A 27,201-nucleotide genomic window follows, 5' to 3' on the forward strand; every position below is an offset into this window, starting at 1 on the left:
TAAAAAGAGTTTTAAAAGTTTAATGGTGCTGAACCAAGACTAGGAATTAGAAATTGAAAAGAAAATACGAAACTATACCTTGTTTTTCTGCTTTAAAAAATAAGTTTCCTTCTCATTTGCAATTAAGATGCTGAGAATTTGCATAAAATGTGTAAAATTAGAGATAATTGAACTACAGTAGCTATAAAAGTGGCTCTTCCATTTAAAAAATAAATCAGATGTCCACTAAAAGGGTATAAGAGCCATTCCCCCTTTCTCCTCCCTCTCCCTTTGGGTCTCTGGTATTTTTCACACTTTTATAGCTGATTTTTATTGCCAAACAATCCGTGGAGTTTGTGGCAGCTCTGAGACGACAGCTGGCCCAGGCAGGCCTGTTAACTCTGGCATGTTAAGCACCCTTCAGAAGATTTCAAATCCAGCCTCAGCACCCAGGTTAGTAGATCAAATCCAGGGAGACCTCAGGGAGGCAGTGGGGGCGGAAAGAAAGGGGAACATGGGGAGTAAGGAAGACAAGAAAAGTCAAAGTACAGGAATGCCTGTAAACCAAACATCAATAGCTGTTTTTGTTTCCCTGAACCAGTGTTTCCCCTGGGAACCTCAAGTGTAAAAGACCCAGTCTGGAAAGGAGTACACCCATGATCAAAGTGGCCACAAATGATGGTCCCAGGCTGATGTTTGTACTATGATTGCAGGAGCCTTTCTTCCCAGGATGAGGTACAGCCTCCATTCTGAAGGACCAGCCCTGAGCATCTTCCTGAAGCATGTCTTAGGCCTATTCCCTAAGGATGGCCCATCGCTGAGCTGGGCTTTGCCTGTCTCCCTCTGGGGCCCAGACGTGATCATGCCCTGACCAACGGCCTGCTGTTTGTTTGCTGCTCTTGTGAGATGTTTATAATGTTGAATCTTGGCAGGCACTCTCTTCCTTTTGTCTCATCTGTCCTCTTCCATGAAGGCAGAAGCACTTCAAGGGCAGAGACTGTGCTTATAAGCAGAGCAACAGAGGCAGGGGAGGCTTCACTGCGGTAAAATGTGATAACGAAAATGCCCACGTGGGGGAAAAAATGTTGAATTCTCAGAAGTGACAAAGCTCTCAAAAGTGAGTAAATGAAAAAATGTCAGCTGTAGTTCTCTGTCTTCTGATACAGAGTAAAAATCACAATTTTCACAAAATTTTGATAATAAGTAAAAACAAAGATAAGTGGCCTCTTAAAGTAGAGCGAGATCTCCCGTACTAAGCCATTTTATCTGTGACCCTCAAACATCTGTTCGTGCTGTGCCTGTGTGTTATGCGATAGATCCCAGAGCATCTAGGAAGTATGTAAAAGATGTGTGTTGATTTGCTTTGACATCCTTTATTCTCAGGAACCCAGAGCCTTCGCCATCAGCTTCGTCTGGAGAGACCTTTCCCAGCGTAGTTCTTCGCTGCTCATGTTCCTACTCAATCTACGGCTCATCTCTTTAAAATAACAAGAGAAAAAAATCCTGCAGTTCCCATAGACTCCTGTCCTCTCTTTGGAAGTGAGTAGCTGATCTGATAATAGGGAATAGGGTTATTGATTTAAAGGGTGACCCTTGCCTAGTAGCTTGTTTCCCATCAATTTGGGGCATCCTGGAGATGACACATCAACTCATAGTCTCTATTCTGCTGGCATCTGAGACACCACTGAAGGCCAGTGGGAAATAATGGCAGCAGGGTTCAAATATTCTAAATCCCTGCAAACAACACTCCCCCAAGAGCTGTCTTCTCCATTTTTCCATTAGGCCAACCTGGATGTGCTCCTCATTAGCTACAGGTCTTTCTCTTTTACTTACACCATGGCTTGCCCAGTTCCCATAGAGAATCAACATAAATAGAACATTATTTTTATATATTCTATATTCCACGTGAAGGTGTGTGACTAAAAATTATTCATATTTAATAACATGTATAGCAGAAGCATAATAAATAATGTATATGATTATTTATATAGCCTAACCCAATGTTCCTAGCACACCAAGATGAAGAAGGTCTGAAAGTGTTCTGTGGAGTTGCCTCTTGAAAAATGAGGGATGCAGAAGGGCATCTCAGATGTGAGAGGATAGGATGCTGTGAATGACATCTGGAACTAGAAAACTGGTACCTGTGGGTGAGAGAGCTGGAATTCATTCTACCATTCTCCCCTTCATGCATGTGAGACCACATGCGACCTCAGAATCTTTCTCAACACAGTGTTCCAAGAAGCAGTTAATTGAGGCTGGCCAGAGCAACAAGGTCTCTTTGGCACTTTTGATACTTATAGAAAAGTATGGTAAGTAATGCTGGTAACAGAATGTGCAAGTTTCTGAGTTATCTTTTTCTAGTTGGTGAGTAGAATCTCTTGCAAACCTCGCAAAAGACGCGTGCTTTACAGATACCTCACTTAGTAATTTTCTTCCATATACTCCGCTGACAGCTCTTCAGTCTGTTACATGGGTATGTGAAAATACAAAACAAGCATTCATTAAAAGCTAGAAAAAGCATAAAAGAAAGCAACAGGAGTAAAATATGTACCATCTGATCTTCAAAGTTGCTGTTAGTGGACCTCAAACTTGGGTTTCAGTTTTCTAGCTCTCGACTGTCAAAGAATGTCCTTCACAAGCCTATGCAATGACTGTGGCAACAAGGACAGGGCTCCAAGATGCTTGAGGGCTTTCGGGGGACACCATGGCCCACTTCAGGGCCACCTGGCCTTCACCTTTTCATTCAGATTTCCCTTGTGTTATTCCTGAATGTTCCTTCCCATAGGAAATGACCCCTTAGTGTCTCCCCTCCAACTAGCAAACTTTCATCTTAACCTGCCTTCTACTCAATGTAAATTCTATAATTTTTCAAGAGCCTTCTGTGTAATATGGAAACTTCAAGCAGAGGACCCAAGGCATTTTCTTTCATCAACCTGCTTCTAATTTCATCAAAGCACTAAAAAGAAATCCACTTGGCTTTTTACTTGTCCAATACTCTACTTATTCTCAATCCCATTCAAAAGCCACCTCTCTGATTTGAAGACTCCTCCGCAGAATTATGTAACTGGACCAACAGTTGCCAGGTCTCCACACTCTTGCTCCCTCATGTTATTGCCGGGCAGACTCCTGTTTTGCAGACCTTCCTTATTGTGTAAATGGCTACATTATCACTGTGTATGCATTAGGACAAGCAAATGGGCCCCTGAAGGCAAATAAGGGTTCAGATAACCCAGACAAGGCAGCCCAACTGAACTGAGGATTCACCCTTGTTACAACCTTATTGCTTTACGGCACATGAGCCAGTGGAAGGGACAGACGGCTTCAAGTGTGTTTCCACTGATCCTGCTGGCAAATCACAGCTTTATTACAGTAATGAGCCTGACCATATTTCTGTGCTTATGCATATTAGGCACCAAATGTATTTTCTGGCCTGCCAGCCTGTGGTAGTAACTAACACGAGCAATTTGTCCTGGGTTACAGTGTGCGTGCATGCATTAGGTATGAGCATGTTAGCTGCTTTGGGTTATAAAATACTACATGTTTCATCATGCGTATTTTCATATGCACAACTTAACCGTATGCAAAAGAGCTTGGCAATTAACCAACACAACTTATTAGTTTACTTCAAGATTATTGCATAAATAATGTGAACTGGGGACAGCCACAATTTCAATTTAGCAATATTAAAAATTTCATAGGATTATTAAATATCTAAAGAAAATGCTGACTTTTTTTCCTCTATGGTATAAGTATTAAGGTTCTTTTAAAAATATCCTGATGCTCCTCTCAATTTCATTTCCCTAAATAACCCTGAGTGACACCCTTTTTAGGAGGTTGTGGGATTTTAGACCGTGAATTCCCCCATACTTGTTGTGAACTGACATTTGGCCTTTGACCCCATCAGCTTCCAGGTAAAGGTAAATGGTCGTTGTTATCATTTCTTCCTCAGGATCATATTTTATGTATGCCACCTATTGGGTCCATGATTATTAAAAAGTGACATCAACATAATTCAGCTCACACACTAAAAACAATGTGTTCTGTTTCCTCTCTCTTTATATTGACCATTGGAACCGTAAAACTTGGTGCCGTTTGCTTGATTGTGTGATTGTATAGGAAGTGTACTCATTTGCCTTACTCCAAAAGAGCAGGCCTATGGAAGTAGGTCCTCCTGAAATCTTAATTAAAATGAACTCTTTGTCCTACTGCCCCGGGAAATAAACAAACAAACAAAGTACATGAATAAAGAATTAGAATTGGTGGGAAACCTCTGACAAAGCAATTGCTGTTCTTGCTGCTTCCACACACATCCCTTATTTTAAGTTGTCAGAGAATTACTTCGTTTCCTCCATTCAGGTTGGATTTATGTACATGACCACACGGGACAGGTGCCTTTATTTAGTCACTCCTAAAGCTGGAATTGTGTTGTACAAGAGCTGATAACATGAAATAACATGAAATAAGTGGGCTTATCCCTTCGGAAGCTTTACAGTATGGGTATTTCTCTTTAGCAAATCCTGCTGCGTTTTTAAGTAATACGATAAAACAACATAAATGTCTTTGTGGCGAAAACTGATTGTTTCAGAAGGAACATGGCTATTTTATTCTTGTCTTTTATCTCTCCTACACTGGAGTTTTGAAAACATAAGCAGCTCCCTGGCCTATGTGTATATATAATAGGTTATTTGCTTATGAACCCCCAAACAATTATTCACGCGCTGAAGAAAGGCAGGATGGGAGGAAACCCCGTGTTGACAGCTGCAACACCCTAAATAAATACAAAACCAAGACAGAAATGTGCTTTTGCAGGCCTGTCACAGTCTAATACGGCTCATGATAGATACTTAGTCCTCTGACAGTGTCCCCTGCACCTTCTCTGGAAAATTGATAGAAATTACTCCAGCTGAATGCTTAAAGCAGATGTTATCCCATTAATTAGCTCTGGACTCGGGTACACTGGAGACTTTCCCATTTTCAGGCCGAAAGGAATTGGTCCCAGTGAGCGTGCTCTATATCCACATTTAGTGTCATCTCGTAAACAGCAGTGAGCACACAGCAGGCCCTTGATGAAGATGCGTGAGCTTATTTCTAATTTAAAGTTATGTTGCTTAACCTTAATGTAATTGGTCACCGGTGGCCAACTGTTTGTATAGTGTGTTGATGACCAAAGAGATGTAATCAATTATAAAACTCTCTGCTTAAATGGAGGGAATGACTGTTTTGTTAAAAGCTTTGCATGTCATAATGGTAAAATAATTACACCTCAGGCCGAATAACTGTGAAGCTGTTAATACAACAACAAGAGTTGTCCTCGGGATAACTCGGTTCATCCCCATTCAAAACAAGCACATGAACCTGGCTCTTGTATTTAGCCAAAGAGTAACATGGAAGTTCAATTTCACAGTGATTAAAACAAGTGGGTAAGTCATCCTGTTATCTTATTTGGGGGTGATGGTAATGGGTAGTGGGGTGGCTGGGTGAATTAAGATAGCCGGTAGCTATGGTGAACTAGGAAACAAAAAGCACAAATAGTTCTGTCCTGTACATCAGCTCATCGTCACTGCCAGAAATGTCTTTAAAAAGACTTGATTAGCTGGTAGAATAACTGGGATAATAATCAAGTATGAAAGTAATTGACACAACTTTAATGTTTAATAATGAATAGCATGCCAGGGGCAAAATAAAGAGAAACTGTCTTCTTTTCGGAGAACAGGTTGTGACTTCAAATTTCTTAGGCCAAATATAGATAGCGATGATCTGAGGCTTGTGAACTACAATTCCAGGATTATAGCTAAAGTTATAAACCTGGTTAAAATGAAATCACATGATTAACAATATGCAGTCTCTCATGAGTAATGATACCCATTCCATAGGTTTTCTGCATGTTGCTGTTGAAAGTCTACTCCCCCTTTTCTCTCAAAGCCTTGTGATTTTAGTTTAAAATGCAAGCGTGAAATAAACATATCTGTGCTTCTGTCTGGATGTGCTTTTTTCGGTCCTGGTTGGATTGTGTTAACTAGATTCTGTGAAACAAGTAGGAAAAGTAAAGTTTTGGCTTTTCTCGAAAAATAGTCTTTTTCTCTAAATATTTGCATTCTGAATTTGGATCATCTCCAAAAGGGTACTCATTTCACAATAGAGGAAAAACATTTCTCTCCCTTCTTACGTTACATTTCTTAGAAAGACCTTCCAATAATTTAAACTATTTACAGTACCTCTAAGTCATTATTTCCCCTGACTCCACTGAAATACCCTGAGACACTATTTATGGCTGACTTCTGAGTTACCTCACAGGATCAGTTTACAAAATGGAGACTTCACCATGTGAAAGTCATTATTTTGTTTAACACTACTTGCAATGTTAAGATTTTTTTTTTTAATTTGCCACTTTCATATAAACACTGCCGGTACTGGTAGTGTTAGTTATGAAAACCCCAGAAGCTCAGATGTGAAGATATGTATCTCTCCAGAGCCAATGTGTTAATATTATTTGAAGCTGACTCATAAAATCAAAGATGCTGATGAGAAAACAACAGGAGAATAAACAGGATTTCTTTTTTCCTTCCAGAAAGAAAAAAGATCCTATGACATTAGCTATTCTGCATTATGGATAATAACCTAGAGGTTTCTAAGCAATAAGAGGACAGTGGGCCATCCCATGAAGACCGTGCTCACTGAAGCTATAAAAGGGCAAGTCCCCAAGTTTGTATGGAGAATACTTGTGCTCTGGGAATAACTTCAGAGCTACCCTTCTTAATAGTAAAAATGACTCTATTGCTGTTCCAACTAGAAATCAACGTGGTTCACAATTTTAATAAGGAACATGAATCTGAAAACGTGTTTAGTATCAGGTTATATAAACACACCCTAATGAGATACCATAAAATCCATCACATTAAAGGCTGGTTTCCTGCAAGGTATATTAGCTAAAAATGCTCCATATATTAGGTCACTCTACAACAGTACCCATAATAAAGCAGCTCTGTCAAGATAAGATGCATGTTTTGCCCCTTAAAACTGTTATGTTTTGCACATTTTATAAGGTTCCTTGAATACATGAATAAGATAAGTTATTCCCATCTCTTTCTTAAGCAATCTCAGAAATGGCTATGACCTGAAATTGGAATTCTTGTAAACACCCATCCGAAGAAAATGTGTGCCGCTCTGTCTTAAAGAGACGGTACATGTTTAATTATCCCAACTTCTTCCAGCAGAATACTATTAACATGCACATTAGCATCATCTCATTGGTTCGTGCTGCCGTTCCACCTTAGGGGCAGCAGTGGGAGCTAATCTTATTGCTCCCATGCGCATAATAATGAAATTTGGTCTTGTCTCAAGGCAGCGTTCTTTGGTCTAAAGTACAGCTGGAGACATTAATGTTCTGGAAATTTTCTGACCGATTCCCAGTGAAAGATAAAGAAATAAAATAAAATATAGTCCCAAACAACAATTATGAAGCACATTGTTTTACCTTGAGTATCCAATAGTAAGTGATTGAATGTACGAATGACTCCGTGTTTGAATCAAGACATGAGTGGAAACTGAATTCTTAGATATCTATATCTTATACATACAAGAAGCACATGCCATATATAAACCCCGACAATCAGCATATGCCTATGAAAGTTCTGCTTCTGAACACTATCTTCAGCTGTGTACGGGTAGGATAAAAACAAAGCATAGAAAGCCCCCTTTCTTCATTTCTTTTTCATCCGTTTTCCAAGAAACAATGACAAGATCTCATAGAATATATAATATCCTTGCCTTTTTGCATGCAATGTTGGAAAGCTCTAATAAAAAAATATGCATACATCGCAGAGCACACACAAAAATACATGTGAATTCAAGGCTACTGAATTAAGACAGGTTGTTCCAACATTTCCCCCACTGTACATTATTTGTATTCAAGGTTTTTGAAATGACATTGTAATCTGATGATGCACCAGCCTATTATATTGTCTAGCAGGACAAATATCCTTGCGTTTTCTCTGTAGAACTAACACAATTTTTCCATGTCAGAGGTGCATAATATCCTGGCGGTCATAAGGAATGATGCTATTAATCCTCTTGGGCAATCTCCAGGTCTGATTATTAGGGAAATAAATTTGCATGCTGCATATGAGCTAGGTGAATCACCGAGAGCACAAATTATATTTCCTGACAGCAAGTTAGAGAATGGAGCCGTGTCGCTTTTTTATCTTCCCCCCTCCCCCGAAAGCTATAGAATTTCAATTCATTACATGAGATTGGTTAGAATTCAAGTCTCTTTTTAAGTTGATATTAAGTTGAGTCTGTTATCTCTGCGAAGTCTGGTAGGTTCCCCAGAGTATCCACCTAATCACTACTTAAAAAAAATCGAAACGTATAGTTAGTGTCATGATTTAGGTACCAGAGCTACTTTATTTATCAGCACAGAGTGAGATAATTTCAATTTGAGCCTCCATAGCCCTCATGAATTTAAGTGACTTGAAAGCTTTTCACCCCAGCTCCCTTACTCCCGCCCCCTTTTGTTGCCAATTGTAGTCATAGTTATTCCAGACACCTTCCTTGCTGCCATGCCAAGAATTGCACTGGGCTCCTTCCTCTATCGTAGAGACCTGATTCCAGCCAGGCTTGTGCAAACAGCCCCCAGTTTCTCTCTCCACATTTGACCGCCTCCTCTTTGCCAGCAGTACTGCCAGGCGTGTCTGCATTCAATATCCATGATGAATGTATTTTTTTTATTTCCAGGGGTTGGCATCTGAGAAACCTTTTTGCATTATTAAATTTGAACAGGGAGAATGATAGCAAATAAGAACATAATAAATTGCTTTATGTCCTAATGTATTAATTAAGCAGACATTTATTATAATGGTTGTTTTATAGACCCATTGTAAAAATGTATGATTGTGCGGTGATGTTCTTAGCCGGAGCCACATGCGGTAACTCGGGTAGATGGGTTCGGGTAGATGGGTTATGACGTTTGTCAGATTGGAAAGGGTTCACCAGGTCTAGTCGGCAAATTCACAAGGAAGCAGAGAACCTGGCTCAGGTGTGAGCTCTGGAAGATAGTATTGCTATGTCTATGGTGCAAGCAAGGCAACAATCTTTCTGTTATTATTGTGGATATGGGTAAAAATAAAAATATACATTCCACATGCAGTAAATACCTTATGTTGTACAATTTTGTGGTTTATAAAGTACATTTACAGATGAATGCACCACAAAAGATATAGCAGATTATACAGACTTCCTTCACTTCAAAAATGTGTATTATTACTTCCGTTTGAAACAGAAATAGGTGTACATTTCAGAATGGTAAGGATAATGCCAAATCCAAAAAGCAGACAATTTTGGAATATCTAAGAAATAAATGTTTTAGATTATATTTACTTATTCAGAGCAAACCCAAAACAGCACAGCTCAGGGGGTTTATATCTCGGCGTTTTGATTACTTTAGCCATGGGTAATTGTCAGAAAAACAATTCTTTCTTTATCTTGCTTCTTCACAGTGGGATAAGTGATTCATCTAAATTGCCAAATAAATAAATGAATAAATAAAAGATTCCAGAAAGTTCTTCTATCACTTTGCTTTCCCATGCAGTTTTGGTGCAGTCATTCTCAGAACAGAAATACCTCTGAATCACAGGTGTGCTCTGCAGGCACGTGGCTTGGGATTTTGCATAATCAGGAAATATTTTCTACATTTAAGAAAAGGAAGTAGCAGTTGGAGAGAATTCAGAGAAAGTCTGTGGGGAGGGATACTGGGGGGGGGTGGGTCTCAGGGACTGTTTCCTGTCCCTCACATGGGGGCTATCCTTGGCTTTAAATAGTAGCTCTTTTCAGCACTGTGGACTTTAATTCCTGCCTAATACCGGACACTGAGGCTGATAATAGTGGTGATTTGTAACAAGCTCAGAAAAGGACATGAGGTTAGATGCTGAAAATGCCTAAAACCAGTTACTGCAATAAAGCAAACCAAATCCACCCCCAGCACCATCCTCAACTCCTGTCTACAGGAATGCAGCACTCTGGCCGGCTGCATAGCAGGCGCCAGAGTGATTAGGGAGAAGGAGAGATGGGGAAAGGATGAGGCTGAAATGTACTGATCTTTGAGCACATATGAGAGGCTTTCCAACCATGGAAAAGAACTATAGAGGCCATGCAAGGTGCATCCATGAACTGGTAACCAAATGGCATGTAACCCAATGCATGCCACACTCTGCATGATCTGACAACTGTCATTCAATTCCTTGAAAATGCATTAGTTTGTCAAGTACCTTTATATTTAGAAGGTGATAAAATCTGAGTGATCTGAGTTTGCTGCTCTAGTACCAGTTGTTCAGATATTATGTGTAGATTAGAGAAAAAAATTCTATTCCTAAATGGTAAGCATCCTGCTAGACACCTTGTTTATGCTATTTTCTGTGGTCTGCACCACAGCACCTTAGCCTTACATAGAGCAAAGGGGTGTGGGGTTATTTCCTTCACATTCGAGGGTACTGAGGTCTGAGCAGTTAAGTCAGTGCCCAAGCTCACAGCTAGGAGGTGGTAGAGTGGTGTTCAAATACGGTTCTGATGCCTAAAATCTCCTGTTATTCCTGGGCTAATCTTTCTCCTAGAGAGAGGGAGACAGAAAGAGAGGTAGCGGTAGAGATAGAGGGATAGAGGGAGAGAGAGAGAAAGAAACAAGGAGGAGAGGAGGGAGGAAAAGAAGGAGAAAGAGATTGAGAGAGAGAGAGAGAGAGAGTGAGTAGAAAGAGAATTTGAGTCTTCTCATGAAAGAAGAGGGAAGGTAAGTGCGATCTAAAATATTCCTGTATTTTTTCACACGTCCGCTCCAAACTTGAGACTGGGGGCTCTGTCTTTACATCCCCAAGAATCACATGTAAACCACTTCTATTTGCTCTTGAGAACGAAAGGAAGGAACTTAAGGTTACATGACTTCTGGTCATTGCCTTTCTCAGAAGATTTATCAGGGAACAGAGTCTGTGAAGCCCCATGCCTCTGGATTATTATTATGTTTTGACCCAGACAGGGTTAGGCGTAAATTAAATCTTGATCCTTTCCTAGTTGTTATGTCCTAGAGGAAGCCATTTAATCTCTTTGAGTGTCCAATTATTATTATTATTGTTATTATTAATATTATTATCCTTAATAGACTCAATTGTAAAACTTCATGAAGCACAGTAAATTCTCCCAGGTCTCTGGTCAAAATGCAAATGTGTATAGTCCAGACCATAAACCAGGCAGAATCCAATCCTCCTGTGTCATTATCCACCCAGCATAAAGACAGTGCACTGATTGGCTGGGCCCAAGACACTGAGCATAAAACCAAAAGCCAGGAGTGGCAGTGATTAGCCTCTTGCACTGTGATTGTGTGCAACTTGACGATGCATTCGATTATAATCATAGTAATTTCCTCGCCTTACATTTGTCCTGGCCTGTGCAGTGAACAAGAATTTTTACTTCAGTGCCTTCCCATGAGTCCCATAATTACCCCAAGAGATAAACGATACTTTTATTGACATTTTACAGACGTGGAAACTGAGTTTCAACAATTTGGAATGATCTGCCCAGTGCCACCAATAACTAATAGAACAGGAATGGAACTCAAGTTTTCAGCTTCTCATGGTACTCCTTTAGGGACTGAAATTTTGGATATTGAATCTTAAGCTGAGATGTTTCAAAAAGAGAATGGAATATTTTCTACCAAATTATTCGGCCAGTGTAAGATACCGGAGAACACCGTGATTTATATAGGCTCTGAACCCACAAGGTAAGTTGACTGATTTTTATCTTTAAAATTGTTTCATCTTAAATTAAAAATTAAATTATTAATTTAAAAATCTTTTTAAAAATTGCACAATTAAAACAACACTAATACCACTTACGTTTATTACATAGGGCTTGGATTCCAACCATAGCATACTTGTCCTGAAAGCAAAGGCTAGCTTTTCAGGATTTTGCCCAGGGCCCTGGCATCCACTGGGGAGATGTCAGTCTACTGTTAGCTTCTGTGCAGTGACCTATCATGACAAAAAAGGAATTTCACACAGCCCAAACAACTGACAAAACAGCTCTCCTTTCAGGGAATACCTAATATTTTCTGATAAGCAGCTTATGCTAGTTTTCTTAGCAAGTAGCCCGGAAGCTTTTCTGTCTGTGGCATTTCGAGATGCGATAAGTTGAAGGGAAGCCCTCTGACCATGCCAGAGTCAGGCAGGCCCTTTTTCGTTCAGGGGACAGCTCTTTGGAAAGATGTAAACATGTGGCAATTTGAAAATGATATAAAGTAATTGATCACAGAGACAGCCCAGAGCATGCATTGTTAACAGAAACACATGTCCCTGTTTATGGAGTTGTAAACACAGGAGTGTGTATTTATTGTTGGAGGTGGAGGCCAAAGCCTGGGGCAAGATTAGGTCCAAGCCTTGTCACTTTTGCACATGGCCATGCATAAAAGCAATGCACTTATTTTAGTAGCAGCAGTTTCCATTGGGTGTTCAAAGAACAAGGAACAAGGTTGCTAGAGGGTCCCATTCCGCAGGGTCTCCACCAAGCCACTCTCCTTCCAGAACTGAAAAAAGTGAGATGCATTGAGCAGAGCTTGCCTATGGGTGCTTGCTGTTGTGAAAACCTAGGGTTATGCTGTCAGACCACTCAAAGACAAGGGGTCATGGTCTCTAGTCCCTCTCTAATTATACACCTAAGAAAACTTAAGTAGGTGCCTTATCTCCCCTCATGTCTGAGTACCAAGGGCTTGGTCAGGCTCTGGTAAACAATGAAGACAATTCTTTGGGGAAATTTCCAAGTGGTTTACAGCCTTTGCATTGCAAAGAACACTATTGTGCCTATAGAGTTTGCTTTCATAAATTTGGTTGCAGGCTATTTTGAGGGAAAATGCATCCCATCTTCCCTTTACCTTGCAGGTATTTGGTAGCTATTAGACCACATTTTAAAATGAATTGTGTGCACTGATATTAAAGAAGGTTAGACTCTCTGAGCTGCCACCAGTGACATATGACTACAGTGACAGACAGTCAGCGGTATTCAAAATGAATTAATCAGAAAACACAGCCTACTTCAATGTGACGTTTAGAGGGAGGAGGAATAGCTACTTATTTACCAAAGGGATGTCACTGAACCATCTTTCTATCTGGAAATAGCCTATGGCTACATAATCCTTTCAAACCAGCAGTGGAGCGATAAACTACACTCAGAGCCAGGTGTTTTAGGCCAGTTCTCTCTTGTTCTCTTCTCTTGTTCCTTAAGCTGGCCTTGGTTATTTAATTTTGGGCAAGGTCACAAGATGAAGTGAGGGTTTTGGGAACCGTCCACAGGGACTGTGGGGACACAGAGATCCGTTGGAGATGGAGGCATTTCCTCTGATCATTCTCAAAAGTGAACACACATAATGTCTCAGCAGCCTGGAAGGAAGGAAATGTGGTAATAACGGTGATAGTGGTACCTTAATTTTACAAATGTGTAATGCTAATTATGTGAACAGTTGAGAACTTTGAAATCTCTTCATCATGTGTGTCCTACAATGGAAATATTATGCAGTCTAACTCGACATAATACAGTAATAATGTTATTTCACGCAGGTTAGTTGACAAGCATGGGCCAATACTGTCTATCAAACAAAACTGTAGTGCCAGATAATATCTTGGCTATAAGTAGAAGAAGAGCAACTCAGAGTCTGTTTATGTATTAATCAAGGCATCAGACTCAGGCCACTCCTGCAGGTATGTCCTTTACTAAAAATTATGAAAATCTTCTGGACACCAGCTGTCTTAGTCAGCTCGAACTGCCATAACAAAATACCATAGACTGGGTGGCTTAAACAACAGAAATTTATTTCTTCGAGTTCTGGAAGCTGGAAGTCTGAGATCAGGCTGCCAGCAGGACCATGTTCTGATGAGAGCTCTCTTCCTGGTTTGTAGATGGCCGCCTTCTTGCTAGGTCCTCATGTGGCAGAGAGAGGGAGTGAGAGAGAGCAAGCCCTCTGATGTCTCTTTTTATAAAGACACTGATTCCATCATGAGGATTCTACTCATGACCTCATCTCAATCTAAGAATTATTTATAGAGCTGGATGTTTGATGCTCATACCGTCCCCCACCTCACCCCTCCTTTGCTCATGAAACTTTTATTTCAGCTTCAAGTTAAGTATATTTTAATGAGTTCTTGGAGTTGGTTCTGTTTTTTGATAAGAGTTTAGGAAATCATCTTGCTATAACTCCCCAAATAGTATATGCCCTTCACACTTAGATAAGTGAGATGGATACTACACAAGTTTGTCATGAAGAGAAGCCAGCTACTTTGCACCCAGGTACAGTTAGACTTGGTGAAGGCTCATGGAATGATTATGACACTTGTCCCAAAGACAAGGACTGTGCTTCTAGAACAGATCCGAAATAACATGTGCATTTTCATTAAAAGTCACTGGAAATTCCTCCTTTCTACTTAATACTTAACAGACTCATTTTTTTTAACATTCCATAATAGTCACAGTTGGTAAAAGTAGTCAAGTCTCAGTGCCAGAAAGGTCTAGGGTTCCAGTTTGAAACCAAACTTATAGTAGCGATATCTTTTAGATTCCTGAGAGCAACACCAATGATTTTCTTCATGCAGTAAGGAGTATTTCAGGTGAGTTGTGGAACTAGAAATGCCTGCAGCCCTTAGGTGATACATGTCTAGATGAAAATCAAAGGTGAAATTCTTTTTTTTTTTTTTTATTTAAGAAGCAGTTAAAAACCTGAGGAGTTTATACCACTGAAGAAAGAGCTTATTGAGTAATTACCAGCCGGAACTGACATCTTAAGAGCTTGGTGAAACTTAGAGGCTGAGTCTACATAGCATAAAGTGAAGAGAATATTTGGTAATTATTATTTAATTTGAGCAATCTTTGCTAAGAGGTCCTTTTACAATTAATTAGTCTTCATTTAAACACAATTTCATAAGTGGACCCCCAAGTATCACCTCAGGAGAAAAATGCAGTACCAGTAATGTCACTATATCAAGACATATCATAATGGAATCTCTGACATGGCACAAATAATTATCCATAACCAAAACAAAGCAGTCCTTAATGTTCAGAGTATCAGTCCTATATTTCTCTCTCCCTCTCCCTCTCCCTCCCCCCACTCCCTCTCTCAAAAGAAAGATAGAAAATTTTCCAAGACCTATACAGAAAAAGTAACTTAGTAAAATGTTTCAAATAATGTAGATTAATTTTGCTGTGTGACTTGAACTTAGAAAATGCTGTTAAGTAAACTTCTCAAGGATTTATCAAGGAGTTTCTTATGCAAGATTGTGGTACAAAGAAGACCTGGTTTGGAGGTGATGCCAGATGGGAACATAATGTACACTTATATCAACAATTCTCTTTGTATATTTTAATTCAGTTCAGTTTATTTCAACTACTTGTAAGGTACACATGTAGGTGACACCTGTGCTGACACAGACACTGTGCTTTCTAGGTAATGACCTTCTGCTTTACAGATAGGAACCAAATCTTAATAGACTTTGTATCCCTGGAGCTCAGCAATAATATTCAAGTGTAAACGTGTGTAGTTTGTTCAGGGAACACAGTATAGACTAGGACTGGACATTAGTGTTAGTGTAATAGGACAAGGCACCCAACCATAGAGGGTCTTGAATACAGTCAAGAGAGTCTTAGACAATAATGATACAGAAACCAGAGAATGATCCTATGATAAAGACTTCAGTCCAAATAATACCCATGCCATTATCCAGTGCAATTTGTCCAGTTGGCAATTTTGTATATGTAAAGAGTGAGATAATAAATATTTTCTGCTTTGTTGTCTCTGTTACAGCTACTCAACTCTGCAGCCATTGTAGCAAGGAAAGCAGCCACATACAATACGTAAGCAAATGGACTAGGCTAGATTTAGCCCGTGGGCCCTAGTTTGGTGACTTCTGATCTGGTTCAATGCTTGCTGTTTTTCAAATCTTCTGACAAAAGACCATTTGGCTGAAGTCTTTGGAATGGCGAGAGCAGTCCTTAATGAATAGTGTTATTGGTGTTTTTGATCACATATACTATATATGGATCAAGAAAAAATAAATGACAATATAACTCAGAATTCACTGCCTATATTTGTAATGTTCAAGTTGAATTATAGGACTATGGATTGCGTGGTGAGTAAATACTGCAATGATCCTACCAAAAATAATGTTCAAACAAAAAAAAAATTGAATTTCAGTGACTCAGGGAGACTAATTTAAAGTCAAAATATCAAGAGACCACTCAATTCTCCTGAGAGTTCTCCATCCACTTCCAGATGACACTCAGCACCAAGACAAAGACAAGCTGAGTTGGTTGATCCACGCCAAGTTTCCTCACACGTGAAGACTTGAGTCACGTGAGGTGCCTGGTCAGAATCTAAGCTGAGCCTGCTGCCATCTTTGTTGGCCATGAAGAAGTGTAAACCCCGGACTGTATCCAGCTTCGGAAGCAATCCAACTACTGGCAAGAGTTTTTCGGAAAGCAGTTGTGGCCCTCAGAGTCAGTTGTAAACAAACATCTGGAACTTCCACCTGCTTCCAAATACCATTACAAGACTTCGTCACATTTGAAAAGACAGTGATAATGATAATAGTGACCCAGCAGGAGACTGGCCGTGACCCTTTGGGTGAGCGAAGATTGGGTGACAGTTCCTTTGCTTCTTCTCCTCCACTGGCTCCCTTCTGCCCAGGTGTGATTTTTCTCTCTGTAGTGGTTTTTGAGTATTTGAATGGTAGGTCACACAACTTTAAGGCTGTTATTTTCAAGTTTTAATAATGTTTGGCAACTCACTTCCTGTTTCTCAGCTGCCAACCTTGCCAAAAGCATTCCTTGTCAGGTACTAATTTGGCTGACATGACGACCACTTGATCTAAATTTTTGGTGTGTAATTATGACTCAGAAGTGAGTAATTTTTTGATATTCAGTGGCAGTCAGAAAGGTGGGTATTTTACTACCCGCTCATTAGAGATTCTCCAGTAGTGAAATGTCCTGAATTTTGATCTGTTTGCAGACAGAAGAAAAATCTGACTGCTCAAACGAAAAGCAACTTCCTGCTTATTTTGGCAGCACTTACAGGGTGTATTGAAGTTTTTTATTACAAACTCGCTCCAGTGTTTCATTGTACCTGCAATATTAATTTTGTATTGATCAAAGTCTTATAAAATGACTTCTTTTTTTAAGTTACAGAGATCTTACATTTAACTTAGAAAATAGTTGAAGATATTTCAGTTATTAAGGATTTAAGAAATACTAGATGTCCTCTGGAATAAATCTTAGTACTTGAGAATAAAGAGCATCAGTCTTTCTGTGAAAGTGCCAGTCTTTTTTATGTAATTCTTTTCGGTGGATACCTTTGGGGTTTATACAATTGTTTATTTCATTTTCCTACCAGAAGAAATAAATAGAGATATTTTTGGTGAGAAATGAAACTGATCACTGAAACTTGAAGCACGCTCATGTACCCATTTATTGGAAGCAGTACAATAAAAGCTAAAATTTGTGTTTTGTTTGAAATTTTTGTTTCTACTTTTAGTGGCAGATATCAACATGTTCCTTAACTGCAAACAGAAAGTTGAACTAACGTTACATATGCTCACAGATTCTTTTTTTCCTTTCATAATATCCTATGATTAAATCACGACTTTTTGCTACAGTTAGCCAAATACATAATATAGAATTACCTCTTTATAATAGTTTCATTATTCATGATTCTGTGCCCAAAGATCCAGTTTAAAAGTGAAAAGTAATTATTTAATTGATTTAAATAAATTATTTTTAAAATATTGACTTGAATAATTCTGTATTCGTTTCCTGTGGCTGCTGAAGCAAATTGGCACACTCTGAGTGGATTAAAGCAACATAAATTTATTGTATCATAGTTCTGGAGGCCAAAAGTCCAAAGTCTATGTTACTGGACCTAAATCAAGGTGTCAGCAGGGCTATGCTCCCTCTGGAAGCTCTGGGGAAAAACCCATTCACTATGCCTTTCAGCTTCTTGTGGTTGCCAGCATTCCTTGACTTGGGGCTGCATCACTCCAATTTCTGCCTCCATCGTCAGACTGACTCTTCCTCGTGTGTGTGTGTGTGTGTGTGTGTGTGTGTGTGTGTGTGTGTGTGGTCTCCTTCTGCCTCCTTCTTACAAGAATACATGCGATTGCCTTTAGGGTTCACTTGTATAATCCAGGGTAATCTCCCTATCTCATAAAGGCCCTTAACTAACATATCTGCAAAGCCTATCCCTCCTTAGTTGAAGAGTCTGCAGCTAAAAATACCATGGTGGAGTTTCGTCATTACAGTTTCATCTTAGGGTTCTATAGGGCATGGACTGCAAGTAGTAAAGAAAATGACTCATTTGAGAAACTTTAGTTCTTCTCAGTAACTCATGTTAAGACTTGTACTTCTACCTACCTATTTCTGAAGGGGTTTGAGGCAATTAATCAAAAAGCATAAGCAATAAGGAAATATTAGATATTTAGAGGTGACAATAGCAACTTATATTTCATACTATACAAATATTTTTCGTAGTACCTTAAGCATTGTAACAAAACCAAACCTCTATGAGTTAGATGCCGGTATATCCATTGTGAACATGAACAATTTGATGTACAGAGAGGTCAAAAACACACAGCTGGAGAAAGGCAAAGTGAGATTCAAACCCAGGAATCTGGTTTTAGAACCCAAGGTTCTAAGCCAATGCTGCAATCTACCTGCCAAGCTTATCCCCTTCTATAGCTTCTATCCAAATCTTCCATTAGTTAGGAATTTCCCTCTACCTGCTCCTGCCTTTAAATCCGTACTTATTTTCAGAGCATACTTTACACTTCCCTTTCTTTAACAGCTTCTGCTGTTCTCAACTGGGAGTGAGTTTTATTTTCTCCAAACCCCTGCAAAGATTGTGCTTCAATTAGGGGGTAGATGATATTCTGTCTTTTATGGTATATATACTATATAAAGTATATATACTATATTCAATAAGCGTCTGTGGTCAGTTGAAAAATGTACCCCCCGCCCAGACATCCATGTCTTATTCCCTGGATCCTGTGAGTTATCTTGTATGGCAAAAGAAAAAAAAAGAAAAAGAAAAGGCTTGACATGGCTGGATTCTCTAATTACTTAGGGTCTCACTGAGCTGAATCGAGGTGTCAGTTATGATCTGGGGTTAGGGGTCCTCTTCCAAGCTTACTGGTTGTTGGGAGAAATAATTTTCTGAGTTTGTTAACTGGGATCCCCATTTTCCTTTTCCTTGCTGGCCGCTCTTAGCTCCTAGAGGCACTCTTTGTAGTTATGTAAGAAATTAGACGGTGAAAAATGAATTTGCTGTTCTGCGGCATATGCGTATTTTAAATTGTGACCAGTGCTGCAAAATTGATCTCCAAAGTTTCTACAACAATTTTAACTCCCACCAGCAGTGTAGAGGAATCCCCATTTCCACATACCCTCACCAACCCTTGATACTAATCAAAGTTTTTATTTTTTATTTTTTCAATTTTATGTGTGAATATGATATCTTACTATGGTTTAGGGATTATTCATTGGTAAAATAGAGTTTGGAGAGTTTTAAAAATATTTGGATTCCAAGAAACTTACAAGGTACTGGACTACACATTCTCTGCAGTGTGACAACTTGTGGCCTTTATCTAAAGTGGTTCGATTTCCTGAATATTAACCTCTTTACTCTTCCTTTAGGGTCTAAGAAACATCCATTTCTCTTGATATTCTTTTTTATGTCTTTGGGTCTTCTATGAAGTCATCAACATCTTGGAAAGTCTTAACCAGGAAATAGGAAGAAAGAGAGCAGTGGGGAATGATAAATTAGAAATGTTAATAACAAAATACATCATACTGCCCTCTGCCCAGATGAATCTGATAATATTAGTCATCAACTGTGCTCATGTGCATGTACAAGGGGTTTTGTAAACAGACCTATAGGAGCAAGTCCAGAGCCATCGGTTAAAACTCATAGAGTGAGAAGAACTCTCTCTTTTTAATATGCATCAAAGGCAGCATTGGCTGGTCCAATAAGAACATATCTTTTGCTATCTTCTACTGGTAAAACTCTTTCAGTGAATATGGAATTAACAGGGAAAATATTGATTTTGGTTGTTAATTTGCTTTCAAAAATTGAGCTCCTGCAATCTTGGTAGAGTAAGTCTAAGACATATCTGTTTATCCATTTATTCCTATTAAAATGACACTTCTAGAAAATATTATCTGGTATTAATCTGGTGAATAGTGTTATAAATGTCAAAGTTTATGTTTATTATAGTTATTAAACTGGTCCTGATATCTCATAAAAATAAAATAAATGGCAGGGTTAGAAATTGAATACTTTGTATAATTCTTCAAATCTTTAATATTCTGTTTATTAAGTTTTTATTGAAATACAATACATGGAAGACGGAGTGAGTGAATGGAGTTTCAGAGCTACACGGCAGTCCTAGGAGAAAAATAGTCATGCTTCTATTTCTTTTATGAAAATCTCTTAGTCTCCTGAAGTCTCTACAGTCCTAGAAATTTGCTTTTCAGAGCTAGTAGAGAGAAGTCACCTTTTCCTTTAGTAAGTGCTTTTGCTGAAGAAAAAGGGCAGACTTAGAGACTTTGTACTCATCCAGGGCTGATTGCATTTACCATTGTCACCTTTACATAGGGACAGAAACAACCTCTGCAGTGAAAGCAGAGGAGCAAGGAAACGAACAGTCTAATGGAGACTTAGAGAAGCACATAGGCAGAGACACTCTCTCTGGGAATTCTTGCGGGAAAAATAACACTGACTTTTACAGCATTATCTCTTCACTTAATAATAATAGTGCTGAGCATAGGCTATGCCTCTTGCCATGCACCATCTGGGGACAGGGAGTAGCTAAATTGAAATTAGGGCCTGAAGGAGAAAATTCATGGAAGGCCAGTTGAATGGAAGTCTAGATTGTGCATGGACAATAATGAAGGAGCAGCCTTGTTGCTCAAACTTGGGGGTAACTTTCACTGTCAGGGAATCAAGCTCTTTTGTGAATCCCTTAACTTGCTTGCATCTGCTTTCACAACTGGACAGTGAGAATATCAATGATTTTTTAAAAAATTTCCCTGGCATATTAAAGTAAAGAAACTAATTATGATGAAGCACTTTGAGAATTTCCAAAGTAAATCAAGATATTATTAGAGCAATACTAAAGTATTTTATATGCGCCTCAAATCTGAATGGTCACATTTTGTGTTTCTCTCTAATCTACATGTCAACTCTGACCTTGACAGAGGGCTAAAAAGAAAAGTAGGTACAGCAGGTAATTGCCTTCATAGGATGGATTGAGAAATTCTAGAAATACCTCCCGTGCCTGTGACTGGGTATAGAGATTACAGAGTCATTTCTATAGGAAAAGTAATTGAAACCATAAGAAAAAAATTTTTTTCTAAGGGAAAGAACACGAAGCTGGGGCAGTTAAAGATAGACCGAGAGTCTTCAAGCAGTCGGCAAATTGTTTTCGTGTAAAGGGCTGGACAGTAAATATTTTAGGCTCACCAACCATACAGTCTCTGGAGCAAGTACACTATTCTGCCTTTGTAGCAATAAAGCAGCCGTAGACAATGCAGAAACAAAGGAGCGTGGCTGTGTTCTAATAAACTTTATTTGCCAAAATAGGAGGCAAGTAGGACTTGGCTCGTGGGCCCTACTTTGATGACTCCTGCTCTAGAGGGTAAGCCTTTTGAGGACAAGGGCTCTGTTTTCTTCACTGTGTGTCCCCAGTAACCCAGGAGACTTATACATAGTAGAGGCATAGCTAAGATTCGTTGAATGAATAATATATTATTACTTTTCTTTGTTTACTCATGCAAATTAAATTTTGTGCACAGATGCTGCTTCCATGCATTTTTCGTGGGGTGCGTAAAATGTAACAGGCACTGGGGTATCTTACCTTTCAGCTGTAACTGTTTTCCTTCTTGGCCTTGTCCTTTTCTAACTTCAACTTATTTATTCTTTTCTAGCTGCTTCTGTGTAGTTGCTTATTTTGGCTGTCAGAAACTGGTCAGAAGGGATTGAAAGCAGAATAAACATATGTGAGAAAATAAACAAGGAGCATTTTTATGAATTTGCATTTTTGACGTATTTATTTTACTGAAATATATCCTTTAGGTGAGACATGATTTCCTAAAGAGCATTCTATATAATACCAATTCTGCAAGATGTTCCTTGAAAAAAGGTTTCTTAGTCAAAACAGCTTGGGAAACAGTATATTGTCTATTGGAGAGTCTATCACCAAAGGCACCAGGTTCTACCGTAAAGAATCAAAGAATCCTGAGAATGTGTGTTTGACCTGCTCATGCAATGGCCTCCGTGCAAACACTAGCAAATGTCATTTGGTGCTGGATCTCAGCAGGTGTGCCGGCCCCTGTTCTCTCAGAGCCCTGTGGAGATGTGAGAGCGCTGTGCTGGGGCAGGGCACAGCTGGATATTCTGAGGGGCCGTCTTCCTGTAAAGGCATCTGCCACCCTGTTGCTCTCCCTTTATATGATGTAAGCATGAGAACAGTCTTCAATGAAGAGAGCTGGGCTCAGACATCTAGCGGTCTGAACTTGGACACCAGCCATTTGGGGGATTGCTGGAAATTCTAGTTGCCTGGTATCTGGAGACTTCAGGAGCTTTTGGGAAATTGTGTCTCAGGGCAACCCCTGCTGCTGGGAGGAGAAGGAGCTTCTGAACTTACGGGGAGTTATGGCTGCCCCTGTGGAGAGAGCTGGAGCCACTGTCCCTGCGAGCTCATTTCTAGGCATTGCAGATAAATGCAGTTTTCCAGTTGTATCTGGCCATGGAAATCCACCCTGCTCCCTTTATACATGTGTGTACGTATCTTGTTTTGCAAACTACCAATTAATAACATATGGAACCAGTGCTTCATGGAACATGCTTTGCATACATTCTATTAACTATTGTGATAGAACGACTTTTTACATGGCCCAAATGTTCACACCTCCCTGTATCCACGCCCTTTGTAATGTGACTCTGTGGTTTCTCCCAGTGAAAAACAAAGTCTCTTTCCTCTACCCTTGAATCAGGTCTAATGCTGTGAGTTACTTGTGCTGATGGAATTCAGGGGAGGTAAAGATGTGCCAGAGCTGAGGCTAAACCTCAAGAGGACTTGGACTTCCACTCATTCTCTTGGATCCCTGTGGAAGAGCTTGGGCTAGCCTGCTGGGTGCTGATGATGGAGCAGTCACCCCTGTTGTCCTAGTCAAAAATCAGCCAACCATCAAACAAAAGAATGAGGTCGTCCTAGACCAGCCAACCCTCAGCTGACCCCTAAATCCATGGGAGATCCCAGCCCTGACCAGCAGAGCTGACCACCCAACCCACAGCTGATGAGAGGAAGCCCAGCAGAGACCAGAACCGCCCAGCTGACCTGTAGATTTGCGAGCAATAATAAGTGCTTAGTGTTTTAAGACGTTGAGTTTGGGGTTCTGGCAGCTCTGGGCTCTTACTGTGTTGCAGTAATTGCCACTGACACAGCTACTAATTTGTGGCTTTTTTATATCCCATTTCTCATCCATGAAATCAAGGCTAAGCAGTGACTTTATTGCAAGAGAAAATTGGATCATACACATAAAAAAGATAATCAATGAAGGGTATCACACCAAGAATATATGTGTTAACAAAGGATTATTGTAGATGTATTGTTTTCACTCAACATGGACAACCTTGTACGGTCATAGACCAATGATATAAAATTAGTGTGAGATCGTGCGTGTGTAGGGGGAATCTCAGTGGTATAGAAGAGCATATACAGGGAGCTATTTTTCTGATTCTCTACCATAGAGCCTCCCCTACTGACTGTATCCACCAGGTATCAGATGAAATACACCTGCAATCAGAGGACATTTCTGGAGATTTCTTTCCATCCTGAATTTTTTTGATAACCTGTTTTATCTAATAATAATAATGAGTAATAGTGCAGAATTTTTTTTGTTTCTTGTTTTTTTTTTGCTTAGGATTTAAGCTTAGAAAGTAGACGAATCTTCTCAAATAACTAGGAAGATAAAAACAGTAAAATGACACTGAAGTACCCCCCTTCCCCTGCCCCAAGTTTCTGTCCAAGGGGAAAATATCGAAGCACAGAGGTCTCTCTCCTCTCAAAAAAGCATTCATGGGTAAACAAATTGGTGCCATCTTCCCCCTGCCCTGAGAAACTGTGAGTGCAGCGTGGGGAGAAAGGATCTGTTTTCCAGGGCAACAAAACAACTGCTGAGCTGCTCACAGAAATCAGGGGCTCGCTGGACCAGTGGAATTCCCACACCACACACTTGAGGCACTTAACTAGTGCCGTTTGTTGGGATGCAGCCAGCTAATTGAATTTAAATTAATGATGTACATTTCTTTTAGTTTAAGTTGTTAAACTGTATTTTCATGTTTGATAGTCATTTGCTAAATCTTGGGAAAACATTGCATGTATAATAATATGCTTGAATCCCCTGTAGCATTAAAAAAGTCTAACCAGTTATATATGATTTAGTCATTCGAAACACATCTGTATTTTAAAGAAACATTAGTATAATCAGAAGAGGGAATGGGTTATTGATTTGAATTCCGTTTCAGATATTATTTAAGAAGACAATGTAAGAAACAAAAGATATACTTCTGTTTTTCTCAAAATGGAGAGACTTTGGTTCACTTCTTTCAAAAAGAAAAATAAGAGATGTTGAGAAATAATTTTTCATGACATAATAATTCTATTTTTTTTCATTTAATCAGACAATTCTTTTTTCTTTTCTTTAGCTCCCTGAACCCTAACAGCAGAGGTAAAAAATAATTTACTCCTAGCTAACTAATTTGAAAAACTAAATATGTAATCTTTTCATGGCATAAATGACTTAATTCTTTGCACTTTGCTAATTTGGAAAAAAATGCATAAGTTTGCAAAAAATTAATGAAGAGCATTTAAAGCAGATTTCTTGAAGTTTTTCTCGTTATGTATATCTATAGTAAATTCATCACAAAACAAACATAGGCAAGTTTGTTTTCAGTTGGGTTGGGTTTATATTGCATACGGGTATATATAATCTTTATATATAATATTGTGGTGGAAATGACACTGAGATAAGGGCCAGAAGACATGGATTCTGGTTCTATTTCAAGAACTTAGGAGACAGGAAAACTCCAGTCGGTTCCCTAACATCTCTGTTAGTTGGTTGCCTCATGTATTAAATGGTTATGCTAATATTAAGATGAAATATATAAAATCGGCTGCTTTTGACTAACAAAAATGACAATTTTGTATGGCTAAAACTATTACTGTTCTGTCTTACACAGTTACTATACGAAATAAAAATTTTTTAAACATTTTGGAATACTACTAAATGTATGTAAATGTAAGATTTTTATTGTCCTAATATAAGTGTGTGTTCACACACAGGAAAACCATTTGGTGCAGCTGTAATAATAATTGATACAGAGGGCCACACATTGATTTGCCTGGGATGCAAAAAGGATTGAGGGGACTGAGTGGTATAAACCAACTTTTATAATTGCTCATTTCTTCTCCATTGAGATCGAAAATTTGGCCTTCACATTAAAAAAAAAAACAATTATGAGCTGGAGACTGAATAGCAAGCACAGGAATCATTGCCTACCTGCACATCTTTCTTTACCTAGCAGGCAGACACACTGATGATCTGGCATCTCTGTAGCCATCATCTGCATGCACAGCATTCAAAATGTGGTCCAAATGTATCTTTCCTTCAAAGACATTTAAGCACTAGATTCTGGCTCTAAAGCAAGCCATCTTGGGTATTCACAAGTAACCAAACAACGGTCTTATGTCATTCAATTCCCCTTGGGCCAGGCACAAACACCTGGCCTCCTCTGCTCTCTACCGCACTACATCTGCCTGCATCCCACACCCCACACCCTCCCTCCACAGCATGCCCGGATGAACCCAGCAGTTTCTCTGTCTTCTTTAGTTGTGCTAGCCGCAGTCCAGCCTCAGCTAGCTCTTTGAGTTGAGTTCCTGTGGAAGTAGCCAACCCATCCGCAGAGAAAGACTCAAAAAAAGGCTCCATGAAATGCAATGATGAAATCCAGGGGGTCTCAGGAAGAGTAAACAAGTTGTCTTCCTTTCTTGCGGCTTTCTAATTTACGATTGTGTTCTCTCGTGGGGCCCAACTTTACAGCCTGAACTAAGGTGTTGTGAACTATTGCACATTCTTATAATTTGTACTTAAACTGGTCTGTATGGGTTTCTGCCACCTACGAACACGGAGCTTGTGCTCAGGCTATGTGCCTGTTCCAGGGACACTGCTCTTGCACAGATCTTTGGCTTGTTTACAAGTCACTAGACACAGTCCTACTCCTCACTTTAGATTTATATCTTGCTATTTTATGTATGTTATATCAACATACACAGTTTTTTCTTTTTTTCTTTTTCTTTTTTTTTTTTGGTGCGTTGGCCGGGAATCGAACCCACACACAGTTTTTTTAATGCAACTTATTTATCAGATTTATAGTCAAGTGACTTTTGTTCTTTAATCAAAATCAAATTCACTCCAACTTTTGAAAGAAAAAGAAAGGATTTATGATCATTAACGTTATTCAAAGGGCTGTGCTATTATACTGGACAGTCCACATCCAAAGAGGATTTCCAAGAGCCTTTTAGTAACTGTAGCATTGTTGGAATATTTGGATGGCCTCCTATGCTGCCTATTTTTAGGTAGCGACTCTCAATGGACACAATAAAGAAAAAGCCGCATTTCAGATTTGTACCTTAATAATGCATGCTTTATGATCACCCTACGATGATGTAATTATAGGCGGCATTAATACTTTCTCCACTATGAACCCCAAATCAGTGCTTTTTAATGATTGAGACTGACAATTGTGGATCTCAGTAGCTTGAAACAAATAGACATAAACAAAAAGCAAAAAAAAAAAAGGAAAATAAAACATTTTTTCCCAGTCTAGCTGCTTCCCAGTAGTGTAAGCAGAGCAAGAGGCAACAGTGGATGTTCTCGGGTCTCTTCGGACAGAGCCTCTTACAGACCTATTTTCTGTAACCGTGGCATGGATGGCCTTTTGTATTTCACAAGCAAGAGAAGTCCTTATGTTGTAGTCTCATTGAAGGACAAAAGTGACACTGCACTCTAGGAGATATTTCTTGTTTAAACAAGTAACAAGAAGATTATTTGAAGGGTAACAGCCAGGTTATGTACCCCATAAAAGTACGAATG

Source organism: Eubalaena glacialis, chromosome 14, assembly GCF_028564815.1.
Source record: "Eubalaena glacialis isolate mEubGla1 chromosome 14, mEubGla1.1.hap2.+ XY, whole genome shotgun sequence".
Lineage (NCBI taxonomy): Eukaryota > Metazoa > Chordata > Mammalia > Artiodactyla > Balaenidae > Eubalaena > Eubalaena glacialis.